Source organism: Cervus elaphus, chromosome 18 (genome assembly GCF_910594005.1).
Source record: "Cervus elaphus chromosome 18, mCerEla1.1, whole genome shotgun sequence".
Taxonomy (NCBI): Eukaryota; Metazoa; Chordata; class Mammalia; order Artiodactyla; family Cervidae; genus Cervus; species Cervus elaphus.
The window spans coordinates 87,089,404-87,105,746 of record NC_057832.1 but is presented as its reverse complement, the minus strand read 5'-3'; positions in this window follow the sequence as shown (position 1 = coordinate 87,105,746).

Here is a 16,343-nt window from a genome sequence, read left to right as displayed (position 1 = left end):
TGTAATAACTGATTGACAGGTCTCCTTGTCCCAGTGTTCTTGACCACCAGCTGAACCCCCAGATTTATTTTCCAGATTCCTGCTATAAGGATCTATTTGACCATCTCACTTCCTCATGCAAAACCTCTCAGTGACTCCTTGTGACCAAACTCACAAAATTGTATTCTTCCAGAATCCTCTCCACAGTCTGGCTTTCCTTGAGTCTTTGAATTCGTCTCCCTCAGTTCCTCTACCAGCCCCTCTGCCCCTTCTGTTCACCTCTAATTCCCTTGAACACACCTTGCTGGCCAATTGTCTTTGTTCCTGCTTTTCTCTTCTCTTAGTTTTTCTTACGATGTCCCCTACTTGTGCTATACAGCTCAGCCTAGGAGCTTCTCTGGTGCTTGACTTTGTTCTCTTCTCTTGACTCCTCTTCTGGGTTAAGGGTCCTTCTATGTGACCCTACAGTCTCCTATGCATTCCAGAGTTCAGCAACTTATGGTTTGGCATTGAAATGATGTGTGTGTCCTGCTTACCTGGTAGACTATTTTTTTTCAGGGGGAGGAACTATGTCTTGGTCACTCTTCATTCATAAGTGTCTGGACCTGGCACATCCCCTGCTGTGACAAATGCTTCTTTCTTTGATGTGGCTTCACCTGTGAGGAAAGCATGTCATGGGCAGGACAAAGGGTGACTGTGAATGAGACAAGAAGATCATGAGAAGCCTTAGAAAGTTCAACATTGGATGCCACTCGCCTTCAACCTGTTGATATTGTCCGAAGGAAAGGGCTGATAAACTTCCCTGGTGGTCCAGTGGTTAAAACTTCACTTTCCAATGCAGGGGATGTGGGTTTGATCCCTGATTTGGGGAAATAAGATTCCAAGTGCCTTGTGGCCAAAAAATAAAAAAGAGAAGCGATATTATAACAAATCCAATAAAGACTTTAAATATGGTCTACATTAAAATTCTAAAAATAAAAAAAAAAACATCTTAAGAAAGAGAGAGTTGGCAACTTTCTGATAACAGTGGGTAGTTGACTTTGCAGCAAAATGAACACGTGTGTGTTCAGTTTGGCCTGACTGTCTGCTACCTATGGGCTATAGCCCACCAGGCTCCTCTTACCATGGAGTCTCCCAGGCAAGAAATACTGGGGTGGGTTGCCATTTCCTTCTCCGGGGATCTTCTCGACTCAGGGTTTGAACTCACATCTCTTGGGTCTCCTGCACTGCCAGGAAGATTCTTTACCACTTGCACTTAATCCAAAGAGGAAGAAAATATTTGTTATAATTTCTAGCTTGAGAAAAAAGTCCAAAGGCTCCTCAATCTGCCCTTTTCCTAGACATGAGCACTGACCAGCCAAGATTCTTCTTTGGGACCGTAAATGTCTTCTGTAAATCCACAATTTTCTCTGGTCCAATACTGTTGCCTACATCCTTGACAACTTTTGCATTTTTTTTTTTCATTTATCTCAGAAGTATTTTCTAATTTTTCATGTGATGTCTTCTTTGCCCCATTGGATGTTTAAGATGCTGCTATTTTATGTCCATATATTTATATATTTTCAAATATATTTCTATTATTGATTTCTAATTTTATTTCATTGCATGGGATATTATGTTTTAGTTGATTTCAATCCTTTTACATTTTCTATGACTCCTTTCATTGCCTAACATGATCTATCCTACAGAATTTTCTATGTACTCTTGAGTATAATATGTGTTCTGCTCATGTTGAGTGACATCTAGAGTTGTGTCTTAGATCTAGTCAGTTTCTAGTGCTTTTGAAATCTTCTATATCCTCATTATTTTGCAATTATTTTAACCATTATTGAAAGTGTTGTATCAAAGTCTCCAACTATTATTGATGAATGGTATATTCTTCCCTTTCATTATGTTAGTTTTTGTTTTATGTATTCTAAGGCTCAGATTGTATGTGCACATGTGTTTATAACTGCTATGTCTTCTTGCTTATGTAGAGCAACAGGTTCTACAGCAGATTCTTGCTGGAATAAAGAATAGCAGCAGGAATGTGAACTTTTATCCTAACCAGTATGCAGCAGGACAGCCTCTTGTCCTTTACCCAGTGAAGCCGCCATTGCCATTTTGCAGACCACAAAGAAATGACTAATGTTCTCCTACTCTGTGTTTGGCAAACTGCAGACATACCCTTAGGCTGGTTCGCTTCTACAAAGCAACCCCAAGGATGTGTTGGAGGTCCTGTGACATTGCAAAAGTCTGAATGCCAAACAAAAAATAATTTTTATAGTTTATCTATTTGTTATAGTCATGCCATTCCTTCTACACAGGAAATTACCCATGTGTCTATATCTTAAAAAAAATTGCCACCCATGATCGTGTTCCAAGGTAGTTGCAAGATGGATCACTAATGCAATATTTAGCAGATAACTTTCTCCCTCAGTCTATGATTCATGTCACTCACACTGGAATGTACCCCGCAAACAGATTTAGTGTCAAATCTGGCAGTCAGTCTCTCTGCTCCGCCAGAGACCTTTGATGTGCCATTGCCCAATCGCTAGTGATGACCACTAGGTTCTAAGCCATTAGATTCGTGAGGTGGAAGAAAACAACTACCCACAAAAGGGCATAGCACCTCATCTGCACTCCCTGCTTCAAAGGTTGCTTCTCATAGTGATCTTGGCTATTTCTTAGGAAGCTGAGACTTGAGGTATGTAGATTTTGTGTTCATGTCAGTCTTTTGTTCCTGTATGAATTTATTCTTGCAGCAGTCATTGTACATACTGGCATCAGTATTTGCAAGGAGGATCCCATTAGTGCCATCAAAAGGATGCTCCATTTTGCTTCCAGGTCCAGACAATAATGTTTGAAACAAGAGAAACTCTTGCACAATACACAAGCATTCCAGATACTGCAAATACTTTTCAAGTACCCATGAATCTAAGAGATGTTGGAAATTCAGAGGACTGAACTTTAATGGCACTAAAAAAAAATTTTTAAGAGAAACATTGCAAATATATGGTGCATCAACTTGAAGAAATTTGGAGTGTCTTTTCCCACTTGTTCCTCTTCTAATCTTCCTCATGCCTCTAGATATTTTCTCTTTTTTATTTTATCTTAATTTGGAGGGCCATGCTTCATGGGCTGTGGGATCTTAGTTCCAAGTCTAGGGGTCAAACCCGTACCCTCTGCAGTGGAAGCATGGAGTCCTAACCACTGGACCACCAAGGCATGTCCTTATTTTTTCTTAAAAGAAATTTTCAGTATTGCATTTAATTCTGTATGTATATATATTCGTCCTACCATACTAGCACATTGTTTCTCCACCAGAGCTTTAATGCATCAGTTCACAAACACATATATGTATTTGAGTGAGTATTCACCAGTCATATATATATCAATGGCGATATGACAAGTCATCTGAGCTGGCAGATCAAAAAAGTACTAACTTACCCTAAGGATTTTTGAAGTTGAATGTTTATTCTTGGAAGATTGGGATATTTTCTTAAGAAGGGAAAAATACTATGTACTCAGATGATACAAGGAAATAGCAATCTCATGGTTTACTGTAACTGAATATGAACTCTCCCCACACCCCCCATACTCAGGTCACTTTCAATTACCTAGTGAAGAAACATTTAGAAATACTTGAAAAATCTTGAATTGCAGAAGTTCCCTAGTGGACTAGTGGTTAGGATTTTAGGCTTTTACTGCTGTGGCCAGTATTCAATCCCTGGGGTGAACTGAGAGCCAACAAGCCATGTGGAGTGCTCCCCCCACCCTCACAAAAGAAAAGTTTCAAATGGCTTCAAACTAGAGTAAAGTTTACCAAGTCTGAGGTGGCTTTTTTCAAAGGCTAAACTTTTTGTCTACAAATTGACCATGGACTCCCTCACTGAGGACTCCATTATTCCTACAGAACCTTGTCATCTGTCTCTTGCTTTTCTCCCTTGTTGTGTCATCCCATTTCTTGGCTTTGTCTTCTGCTATGATAACCTTCATTTCCACATTTTATTGCTGAGGAAGCAGTGGGGAGCCTCAGAAAGCCCAGCCCTTCTACCTTTGCTTCAAATGCAATCAAATCTAAGACAGAACTGAGCTGGGGGCTTGCTGTCCCCTTTCCTCCAGTGGACAGTTGGTGTCTCCAGATCTTTCAAGTTGAGTGACACCCAGTTCAATAGCCTCCTGCTCAAGAATTCCCAGCCTGTATCCTGTGGAACCCTTCAAAGACATATCATACACATCTACACACACACAGATATACACATATACACACATACAGATATACACATGCACACATACAGATACACACAGACACACAGCAACGCTAACAAACGAACTCAAGAAAACAGCAAGTTTTGCCTGGGTGGCAGCAACTTGCATGGCTGCTGAGGAGTTCCAAGTTGAAAAGTCCATCATCAGTGTCATGAAAACAGTATGCTCTTCAATGGGAAATAGGTGGGTGACTTGGCCCTTCCTGGGCAGATCACACAATGGCTCCAGGTTGACTTTTGATAAGGAACATGGCAGAGTTCAGTGTGCTTGTTAGATAGAAATGCCACAGATCAGCTTCTGGAAACTTTTCTACCCTAATCAGCCTCAGTCTGTTTATTTTCAAATCTACGTGTCACTCTTTTAGGCAGATTTCCAGAGGGATCATCTGGAGGTAAGTGTATTTCCAGCTTCCTCCCCTCCTAATAATGGCCAAGAAGAAAGTGACCTAACCAAAGGAGTTGTACTTTAAGCCTCCATGGCACCTTTGCTAGAATTTTCCACAAGTACTTTATTCTAAGTTATACTATTTCAAATTGTACCTAATTCTTAATTATTTGAATGATTTCCACATGTATGCACCACACTTGTTTCATTTTCAAGTATTTTGGTTTGTGCACCCAGAAGTAAGAGATGTTTTTAGCAGATACATATAAATATATTGTTGGCTGCCCAAGTGCAGGCTGTCACCAGGCTGCTCAGCCCACTGAGCACAAATGTGTCCTTTCAGAAGTCAGCTTCTGATTTGTGAGATGGAGATGTTCCTCATTGATTTTTACTTTTCCAAATGCAAGTATTGCATGGTCTACTCCAATATTAGGCTCTAATCAGATAGCTTTTTGACATCAGTTTTTTCTCCACTTTTAGGGATATGTCTCTGGAATATGTCTCCAGAAACCTGAACAGCAGGATACACTTTCATGCCTTACCTGGAGCCAATTTGTGCTGGGGAAAATTGTGTTGTTCTCATTAAGGAGGGCTGTGTTAAATTAAATGGAACACTCTTTTCCAAATGTATTTATATACACAATTTAATAATGTTAAATGGCACTCTACAGGATAAATATGGGGAGGTATTACTTGCATGTATTGATAGCCTAGTAGAGCTTCTTCTGGTTCTGTGTGATCCTTGGTGTATACTGGCTCTTTTCATTCTGGTAGGACATATGCATCCAGGTGATCTAGAAGGTGTTCCAAATCATCAGGATAGCAGTTTAAAATAAGTGAGGTCAAACCCAACAGCATTTTATGGTGTTCAATATTTTGACCCTTTGAAGAGATGTCAAGTATAAATTTAGTTCACAGTTATATGACACTGACTTACTCATCTATCCTGAGTAGCACCAGGAGAGATTTCCTGAACTTGTTGAGAGCAACCTTGAAGCGATGTCTCCCAGCCCATTGAATGACAAATTGAACAAGGAGTGTTAGGAATTCTGAGCAAGGTTTTTATATTCTATGTAGTATTTCTCATTGTGAATATATTGAAAAGTCTTTTTAACTTTCCTATTTGCTTCCTATCAGTGAACCATCGAAAAATTGAAAAATACTTGCCTCACTATGTTTGCATGACTATAGATCATTCTTGGTTGGGAAGGTCTTCGAGGGTGAAAAGAAAGTTCCATTTAGGTCAAAAGAATAGTGAATGAAGGGAAACAGAAAGAAACTTGCTAAAATTTAAACTTAATCTTAAACATTGTATTATATCCTAAAATCAGGTATATAGCCAATCTTTGTAGGGACTTCTAGGTTGACTGTGCTGACCAGTGAGAGGGCAGGCTCTGAGACACAGATTCTGGAGAAGGGTTGAGGAAGTCACCCTTTATCATAGGCACTACTCTCCCTCTGCTTGCGACCCAGCCACCCCACATGACAATGCTCACATTGTAAAACGTCATCAACAGTGAGCAGCACTGGGTGAGCATGCTATTCCCCCAGGGATATCCCAATCCCAGTCTCTGCAAATCCACAGAGATGATCTCAACTCATAGGCCCCAAGAATATACTCTTCTGTGATTGCAGAAGGTGCATACTTAAACCTTTATATACTGGAAATAACTTCCAATGAGAAGTTGTGTACAATTTACCCCTAGGGCCTAACTCCATGGGGAGCGGGAGAGTCCATGGATGAGGAGTCAAACAGCTGCCCACCTGCAGATGGGTTGTGGTGGTTAAATTTTTGTGGTCTAGAAAACGAATCTGCTTTCAACTACTTCATCACACTGCTGGTCCTCCACGGCCCCCACTGAAAAAGCTACGCAAACCACCTGTGATCTAGTCTCAATGAGAGTGTCTAAAGGGTAAGCGTTCTATGTGTGCTTCCACTCAAGCTGTGAAGACAGAAAGCTTCACACCTGAGTTTAAACATGTCCTAAATTAGATTGTGTTTTAATGCTGTGCCCTTGATTTTTAAGGGGACTCTGTGTGGCATCTTTCCCTGTAGCTCCCATCACTCAGTGTTCCCCAGAAGAGACCCTACCAGCAGGATTGCCTTGAGAAACTAATACAAGAAAAATACATTTGCTTCCCTGTAGAACTAGTGCCTTTCTTCTTTGTTGTTCAACCTCTCAGTCATGTTCAACCTTTGCAACCCCATGGACATGCCAGGCTTCTCTGTCCTTCACCATCTTCCAGAGCTTGCTTAAACTCATGCCCATTGAGTCGGTGATGCCATCCAACCATCTTGTCCTCTGTCATCCCCTTCTCCTCCTGCCTTCAATCTTTCCCAGCAACAGGGTCTTTTCTAATGAGTCAGTTCTTTGCATCAGGTGGTCAAAGTATTGGAGTTTCAGCTTCAGCATCAGTCCTTCCAAAGAATAATCAGGACTGATCTCCTTTAGGATGGACTGGTTGGGTCTCCTTGTAGTCCAAGGGATTCTCAAGAGTCTTCTCCAACACCACAGTTCAAAAGCATTAAGTCTTTGGCACTCAGCCTTCTCAATGGTCCAACTCTCACATCCATGCATGACTATTGGAAAAATCATAGCTTTGACTAGACAGAACTTTGCCGGCAAAGAACTGTCTCTGCTTTTTAATATGCTGTCTAGGTTGGTCATGGCTTTTCTTCCAAGGAGCAAGCATCTTTCATGGCTGCAGTCACCATCTGCAGTGATTTTGGAGCCCAAGAAAACAGTCTCTCACTGTTTCCATTGTTTCCCCGTCTATTTGCTAAGAAGTGATGGGACTGGATGCCATGATCTTAGCTTTTTGAATGTTGAGTTTTAAGCAAACTTTTTCACGCTCCTCTTTCACTTTCATAAGAGGCTCTTTAGTTCCTCTTCACTTTCTGCCATAAGGGTGGTGTCATCTGCATATTTGAGATTATTGATATTTCTCCCGGCAATCTTGATTCCAGCTTGTGCTTCATCCACCCTGGCATTTCACATGATGTTACTGTGCATATAAGTTAAATAAGCCGGGTGACAATATACAGCCTTGACATACTCGTTTCCCAATTTGGAACTAGTCTGTTGTTCCATTTCTGGTTCTAACTGTTGCTTCTTGACCTGCATACAGATTTTTCAGGAGGCAGGTAAGGTGATCTGGTATTTCCATCTCTTTTAAGAATTTTCCACACTTTGTTGTGATCTACACAGTCAAAGGCTTTGGTGTAATCAGTAAAGCATAAGTTGATTATCTGCATATCTAAGGTTATTGATATTTCTCCTGGCAATCTTGATTCCAGCTTCTGATTCATCCAGCCTTTCTTCTTATGGAATGATAAAGCTGTACCTCCCAGTTTTTGCTTTGGCTGCCTTGGGACTTAGAGCCTAATTTTTATGTGTGTGGCTGTATGAGTCCATAAAGCCTGTGTATTTACATTTTTTGTCATCTTTCCTTCTTTCCTTTCTCTTTTTCCTTCACGATTTGTTTTAGTCCTATTCTCATCAATTACTCTGAGAAAGAGATGGAGGGACATCAATAATGATTAAAAAGTAGAATAGTGTCCAGCAATTTTCAAAGTAAAGGTTGTTTCACCTCAGCATGACTATTGGCCAATTTCTAAAGACAGCACTGTAAATCATATTCATTGGTTGTTGAATTAATTATGAATTGAGCTGCATATGGTATTTCCTTTCAAGTATTATATGTGTGTGTGTGTGTGTGTGTATGTATATATACACATTAAAACACACAAAACAAATTCAAAAATACTTTTGTGATTTGATTTGTTTCAGGAATTTGTCAATTCTACTTCTTAAAGACAGATTAGGCCCTTTTGAAAGAACTGATGTTGGAAAGAGATCCATGGTTTGGTGAAAGAGTTTCTGAAAGAAACAATGGAGAGAAAACATATGAAACCATTCTAGAAACTGTTTCAGTCAGTCTAGAGATGTTTATTGTAGCTGCTTATCTATAATCCGGAAAGATGAACTTGTGCACCCAGCAGATCTGGTAGTTCTTCCCTTCTGCCATCTTTTGGAAAGTTTGATGTTTACCATCCCATGATCCTGGACATGACCAAACACTTCCTTCTCCAAGCGCAGTGTCTATGAAGCACAACTTAGGAGTTACTCAGACAATCTGTGTGTTGCCCAAATGGGGTAAGAATGGACTTGCCTTGGGCAATGTCTCCTGTTACTGCCCAGTCCCGTGCTCCTTTTTCCTGTAACCACTGCTTCTGCACAGGTCAGAGCATGGTCTCATGGGCAGAGAAAATGTGCTGCCAGGCCTCCCAGGGGTGGGGATGTTATCCTTGTCACAGCTGGAAAAGAGCAAGTTGAGGTTGGATCACAAAGTGTTATTGTAAGCCACCAAGTTCATGTGTAAGAAATGAGAGAATTGCAGAATCTCCACTGAGTGACTAAGACAAGCACAGAACCCTAGTGCAGAGTGCATCTCATAAGAAACTGATAACCAGATCTGCCCACACCCAAGTAATTAAAATAAAATCACCTTGGGACTTCCCTGGTGGTCTAGAGGCTAAGACTCTGTGCTCCCAATGCAGGGGGCCAGGGTTCAATCCCTGGTCAGGGAACTTGATCCCACATGCTGCAGCTAAGGCTGGGAACAGCCAAATAAATAAATAAAATAAATAAATATTAAAAAAAAAAAAAAAAAAAAAAAAATAAAATCACCTCTTCCCCACTTCCTAATCTCGTATTAATACAATCCCACCCTCAATCAAAATGAAGTCAGTGATATACATGTATAAATTCTGGTTTTGCAGCTTTGGCTATCCTTTCCCAAATGATGAGAATTGCTGGAAATAACAGTGATTTCTCAACTAGAAATACACTAAGTAAATACAAAATGTCACTCCCCCACTATTTCTTCCCTAATATAGAGGCTCAGACTGAAATCAAATGAAGAAAAATAAATATGATGCTTATTTCTAATCTGTGGGGTGCAGTTTTAATAATTTCAGTAGATTTCCAAATAGCCTACCCATTTTTTTTTCCTCTTTCATTAACCTAATGAAAGTTCCAAGTGAAAAACACACTATTCTGTGAACAATGGATATGATAAGGGCTGGAACAAATTCTTCTTTCTGTCCATATCTTTGAGTCTTATTTACCTATTTCTGTGAAACTAGAATGAATGAAATAGGATAAGATAGATATCTCTGACATTTATGAAATAAACCCTTCTACAACAAATCATTTATAATACTCATAGACTAGGTCACAAACTGATCCATCCTCTTAATTGTCTCATAACTTTGGATCAAGCAATGAAACTGAGTTTGCTGAGTCAGCTGTGAGAAGTGCTTCAAGGTCAGTCTCCTGCTGTTGTCATGGCTGAGCTCAAACCCGGATGGCAGTTAGTCACCATCAGTTAACTATGCTCCTTCCATATGTGTGATCTGGCCAGTGGTTCTGGCTCGGGGTAGCTGAGGAACTGACCCAGTGTGGAGTCAAGACTTGTTAGTTTCCAACCTTGACAAGGCCACCTCAGAGGTGATGGGCAGATCCTGAGGCCAAAAGAGACATCAAGTAACAGAACAAAGTCCTCCAGGGCTTGTGAAGAAGAAAAGTAGTGCTTATCATAAGACAAAAGGCTGGGCTGGCTAAATGTAGCAAGAGGATGCATGATTCAAGGTTTGATAAATCAAGATGAAGGAATACAAAGCAAGGTGAGCAAAAGTGTTCTCAGAAGCAAAACCTCAAGTAACAAGAAGGCTGCTGCTGCTCCATCTTGGAGGGCTGTCTGCCATAGACCCGCTGCAGTATGTGGGAAGAGTCCCACTTTGAGAGCCGCCAATATTTGAAAGGCCTAAGGGAGTTTCAAGCCCTCCTTGTGAGCCTCTCCAGTGGCCTGCTTGTGGTCCTGTGGGTCCTGAGTGACCCCTAGAGACCCAGTCCCTTCCAGCAGCACCCCTGTTACGTTTTCCTTCCTGCTCTAACCAGTGGAGAGGCCAGCTCAGGGCAATGCCAGTGTCAAGATGGCTTGTTCTGCTTCTGACTTAAGAGAAAGCCCTGTAAATACCACTGGTGCTGGGCTGTTGCAGAGTCTTTCTTGACAAAAATCCTTGTGCTAGAAATGGTTCATCAAGTCTTATCACAGGATCTGTCTCAGTGTTTTAACATATGTACACCTATGGCTGAATCATGTCGATGTTTGGCAGAAAATAACAAAATTCTATAAAGCAATTATTCTTCAAGTAAAAAAATTAAAAAAATACATAGCAACAAAAAACCTTAAAAAACAGAAAACAATTTATTGGGAAACACTGTTACACAATGCCCTGCTTCAGATAAGGGATCATCCCAAAGAAATAAAAGTGCAAAGCATTAGTCACTCAGTCATGTACAACTCTTTGGGACTCCATGGACCGTAGCCCACCAGGCTTCTCTGTCCATGGAATTTTCCAGGCAAGAATACAGGAGTGGTTTGCCATTCCAATTCTCCAGGGGATCTTCCCTACTTAGGAATCGAACCTGGGTCTCCTGCACTGCAGACAGATTCTTTACCGCCTGAGCCACCAGGGAAGCCCCTTTAGAATCCAATCCCAAGTAATAAATCTTCAGTAGAATCTAGAAACCTGTTGCCTGGTTTCAGGTCCACATCTTATTGGATCAGTCATTCTGTCTAAAGGTTTTTGTTTGCTCTATTTTCTGCATCTGCTTTGATTTGCCTGAGTTAACACTGATTTCTGTCTTTGATTGTTTTCAGTAATATTCCTGAAAAGGCTTAAAGCACTTTAGTATGCCCAGTTCCTAAGATAATATTATAAAGCCTAGTTATGCTGTTACAGGGTTAGTTATTCCTGATGGCTTTTGTCCCAGGGATATGGACTGAAAGGCTTTCTCCCTTCAATGGTGGCAGAGGGGTGCAGCTCTGTGTCAGACAGAAACAAGTATTTCCAGAGCACCATCCTTTGTAGGTAAGAATCACCTGATTCATTCCTTTCTGGGCAACAAAATGTTGACGGCAACACACTGAGTCTGTCAGGTGGGGTTCTTAATTTAGAACTTTTCAGAATTAAGATTTGACAGTGGGATCTTCCCTGGTGGTCAGTGGTAAAGAATCCACTTGCCAATGCAGGAGACACAGGTTCAATCCCTGATCTGGGAAGATCCCCCACGCTGCTGAGCAACTAAGCCCGTGGGCCACAATGACTGAGCCTGCGCTCCAGAGCCTGGCTGCTGCAATTCCTGGAGACCCTGTGCCCTAGAGCCCATGCTCTGCAACAAGAGACGTCACCTCAATGAGAAGGCATAGCACTGCGACTAGAGAAAGCCCACTCAGGAAGGACAACCCAGCATAGCCCCAAATAATTAAATTTTAAAAATTATTTTAAAAAAAAGATTTGATAGTATGAGTGAACTCAGGCACTGAAGTTTTAACAGTATTTTTTTTTCCTTTATGTATAGGTACTCTTTTTGTGCCCAGTGTAGACTAGATGTGGATGATACAAATATGAAATGTGGTTTCTGCCCTCAGGGAACTCACAAGCTACTAGTGGAGAAAGTCTCAGATAAAAGCACAGGATGGTAAGTATTTTGATGAATTTGCCTACGATGGCGTTGGACTCTGAAGAAGCGGTTCTGACACACTTCCCGGAGGAGCTGAATCTTGAAATAAGCATTCACCTGATGGGTTTAGGGTAGTGGATTCCATAAAGAAGGGCAAGGAATCAAAAGGAGCAAATCAGGAGGGCTGGTTGAGGGGAACAACATCAAAGAAGCTTGGTGACGCTGCAGGAGCTGACGATGTTGCCTTTTGTCAGTATTTGAGAGGCTCTAAGGTATTTGAAGCAAAAGAGTGACATGCTCTGATCTGTGGGCTTTAAAAAAAAAATTTTTTTTTAAGAAAAAATAATGTGGCAGCAGAGTTATAGATGGGTTCAGAGATGTGGAAGGGAGACAGAGACCAGTCTAAAGATCAGTGCAATCTCCAGAAAGATGCTGGGGAGGACCAAGATCAGGCCAAAGTAGGGAAACAAGCTGGAAGGGAGGCATCCGAGAGATTTAAAAAGGTTTCATGTAGACATGAGTCAGCAAGGCTGAAGGCTAACTCTCAGACTTTGTGGATGAATTATGATATAACTCATAGTAGTGGCAGATCATCTTTTTAAATTTCAGCTTTATTGAGGTATAATTGACATATAAAATTATAAGATATTTAATGTGTACATTGTGATTTGAATCATGTATACATTGTGCAAGGGCTCCCCTCATCTAGTTAATGCACACACCCATCATTTCTTTTTTTGTGTGAGAACATGATACAGTGATATCCACCAGATATCCTCAGACCTTATTCATCTTATAGTTCAAGTCTTACCAGCCTCTCTCTATTTCTTGCAAACTCCTAGCCCCTGCAACCACTTTTCTACTGTCTGTTTCTATGAGTTTGACTTTATTTATTTATTTATTTTGAGTTTGACTTTTTTTAAAATCCACATACAGGTGATATCATGCAGCATTTGCTTTTTCCTGTCTGGATTATTTCACTTAGCATAATCTGCTGAGGAATTGATGCTTTCAAATTGTGGTGCTGGAGAAGACTCTTGAGAGTCCCTAGGACTGCAAGGAGATCAAACCTGTTAGTCCTAAAGGAAATCAACCCTGAATGCTCACTGGAAGGACTGATGCTTTGGCCACTTGATGCAAAGAGCCGACTCATTGGAAAAGAGCCTGTGCTGGGAAAGATTGAAAGCAAAAGGAGTAGGGGGCAGCAGAGGATAAGATGGCTGGATGGCATCACTGACTCAATGGACATGAACCTGAGCAAACCCTGGGAAACAGTGAAGGACAGGGGAACCTGGTGTGCTGCAGTCCACGGGGTTGCAAAGAGATGGACACGACTTAGTGACTGAACAACAACAACGAATGCCCTCAAGTGCTCTTTTCACTCAAAAATATACTGTTATATTATTTTCATGTCAATCAATATGCACCCTGAAGTCATTTAAAATGCCTGCACCATTCTTTGGGTACATGTATACCATAATTAATCTAATCATTTTCTACTTGGAGGTCATTTAGCTTCATAGCTTTTACTAAACAATGCTGTCTTAAGTGTCAGGTTTGGAACTTGATTTTGCTCACTTACCAGCTCAGAAGTAAACCTGTTGCTGTGTTGTGGATGCTGGCAGAAGACACAAGATACCTGGATCAGAGACAAGGGACTTTATCACCTATATCCACCAGAGACAGCAGAAGCATCAGCATGCCACTGGTTACATTGGCCTCAGGAATGCTAAGCAGTAATTCCATGGACCCAGATGGATGCTATGAATGCAGTAGGTTGGCTTTGCAGCTGAAGAACATCAGGTTTGGGGAATCTACTTCTGCTGTGTAAGCAGTAGGCAAGCCCTTTCTGCCCCAGGAGGAGACATTACCTCATCCTTCAAGGTCACTTGGTGCTTTAAGCACCATTCTGAGACAGGGACTGGGTAAAGAAATAGGATGCTACATTCTTGGCATATCCAACAATGTGTGTAGGAACATAAGAGAACCATGAAGGACTATCTCTGAACAATAACTGTTCTTTCCTATACATTTGAAAATATCTTTAGGAGGAAATTCCCTGGAGCAAAGTGGTCGTAACTGGGTGCTTTTACTGCTGAAGGCCCCAGGCTCAATCCTCGTTGGAGAACTAAGATCCCACAAGCCATGTGGCCAAAAAGAAAAAAAAAAAGAAAAAGAAAAAATATCCTTAGGATAAATTCAAAGGACTGGTGTTACCCAACCAAAGAGTTTACACTGCTGTAGACCTTCTGTACCTGTTACTAGATGACTTTCTAGAAACTTCCTTTGGCAGGTTTGCTTTCTCAGTTATGTTCTAGAAAATGACTATTGTTGTTCCTTTGCTGGTCCAGGAATGACATTTCTCATGTGAGCTCGCAGGTCCATGGTGGTGTTCTCTGCTTTTCTGGGGATATTTCTCATTTGAGCCAACAGGGTATTTTAGCAGAGCCGTTTCCTGATTGGTGGCAAGCTGAAAACAGATCGCTTGCTCCAGGTTGGTGGGAACAGGAACGCTAAGATAAGCAACAGCATGGCCTTCCCACCCACCCTCCCCGCCTACAGCAGGTCATGTCTCTTCCTTTTCTGGAGGCTCGGGTCCTTGTTTTCTCATTTGATCTCACACTACAGGCAGGTGGTATGTTGTGTCTGTGTGCTTGTAGGTGAATTTTAATGATATTTCAAGGCATCCTGGAAAAACAAAATACTTCTTTGGATTGCTTTTGTCAAATAATAAAATTATTTGACATAAGTCTCATTGAAACCAGATGTGGAAATATGCAATTCTTACTTTTTTACTATCCTTCCCTGGGGGCTCTTGGCTTATGCCAATCTGAATTTTGATGTTAAAAGCCTCAGGGCTCTCTTTTTTCCAGGTGTGTTGTCTTTTACATATAGGAAAACTCTGGGAGAGGACCCTTGAGCAGTAGCTAACACTGTTAAAAGCAAGACTAAACCATCAGAGATTTAAATCAGGAGGGGAGATTGGTTCTTGGATCAAGTCCTCTCCTGCACTAGGACTTGTGCAGGCATCCTGATAGTGGCAGGAAGCAGTGGTTCGGGGCTTGGGAAACTCTTTTTTTTTTTTTTTAATAGATTTATTCATTTATTCATGGCTGTGCTGAGTCTTCATTGCTATGTGAGGGCTTTCTCAAGTTGCAACAAGTAGGGGCTGTTTTTGGTTGAGGCGCAGGGGCTTCTTACTGCAGTGGCTTCTCTTGTTGTGGAGCATGGGTGCTAGGGCATGTGGGCCTCAGTAGCTGTGGCCCATGGACTCAGTGATTGTGGGACACGGGCTTAGTTTCCCTGTGGCATGTGGGATCATAGTTCCCAGGCCAGGGATTGAAACTGTGTCCCCTGCATTGGCAGTCCAATACTTAACCACTGGACCACCAGAGAAGTCCCTGAAACTCTGCTTTTATCACAGACTTTTCCTATGACTTTGGTGTATTCACTTCTTTTGGGTTTCCTCTTCTGTTAAACAATGCCCCGATGGCTCAGCAGTAGAGAATCCACCTGCAGTGCATGAGACACGGGTTCAATGCCTAGGTCAGGAAGACCCCCTGGAAGAGGAAATGGCAAACCCCTCCAGTATTCTTGCCTGGAAAATCCCACGGACAGAGGAGTCTGGTGGGCTACATTCGATGGGGTCGCAAAGAGTCGGATACGACTGAGCACTCACACCCTTCTGTTAAATGAGAATGCAAATCTCTAATGCTAACCTCAGTTAGAGAACCACCTGAAAAGCCCTGGCTTTTATTTGCATGTGTGAGACCCAGGCACATCTACAAGTAGATCCCCAGGCACATTTTATATTCTACGGAAGCCTCTCTCCTTTATCCACACCCCTTACCCCACCCAGTGGCTCTCCCTTTTTTGCACGCACATCCTGGTGTTGGGAGCACATTCTTTGAAATACCCATGGGCCAGATGCGAGATCTGCGTGATGTGGATAAGCTGGGTGCTCTGCAGGGGGAGACCCTGAGTGCTGTGCCCTCTAGGTGGTTTAATTTTGCTGCCTACCAGGGAAACACATCCTTTTCTACTGGGATGTTTGAAGGAAAAGTCCGTAATACCTAAAGAGCCGTGTTTGAAGACGACTGGCCCTAATTTTCTTCTGATTTTGTGACGTTTGTAAGGAGTGTCCTGCAGGCAGGAAGATTCAGTCATTGTCATGGTCTCAGTGTTCATGTCTCCCAG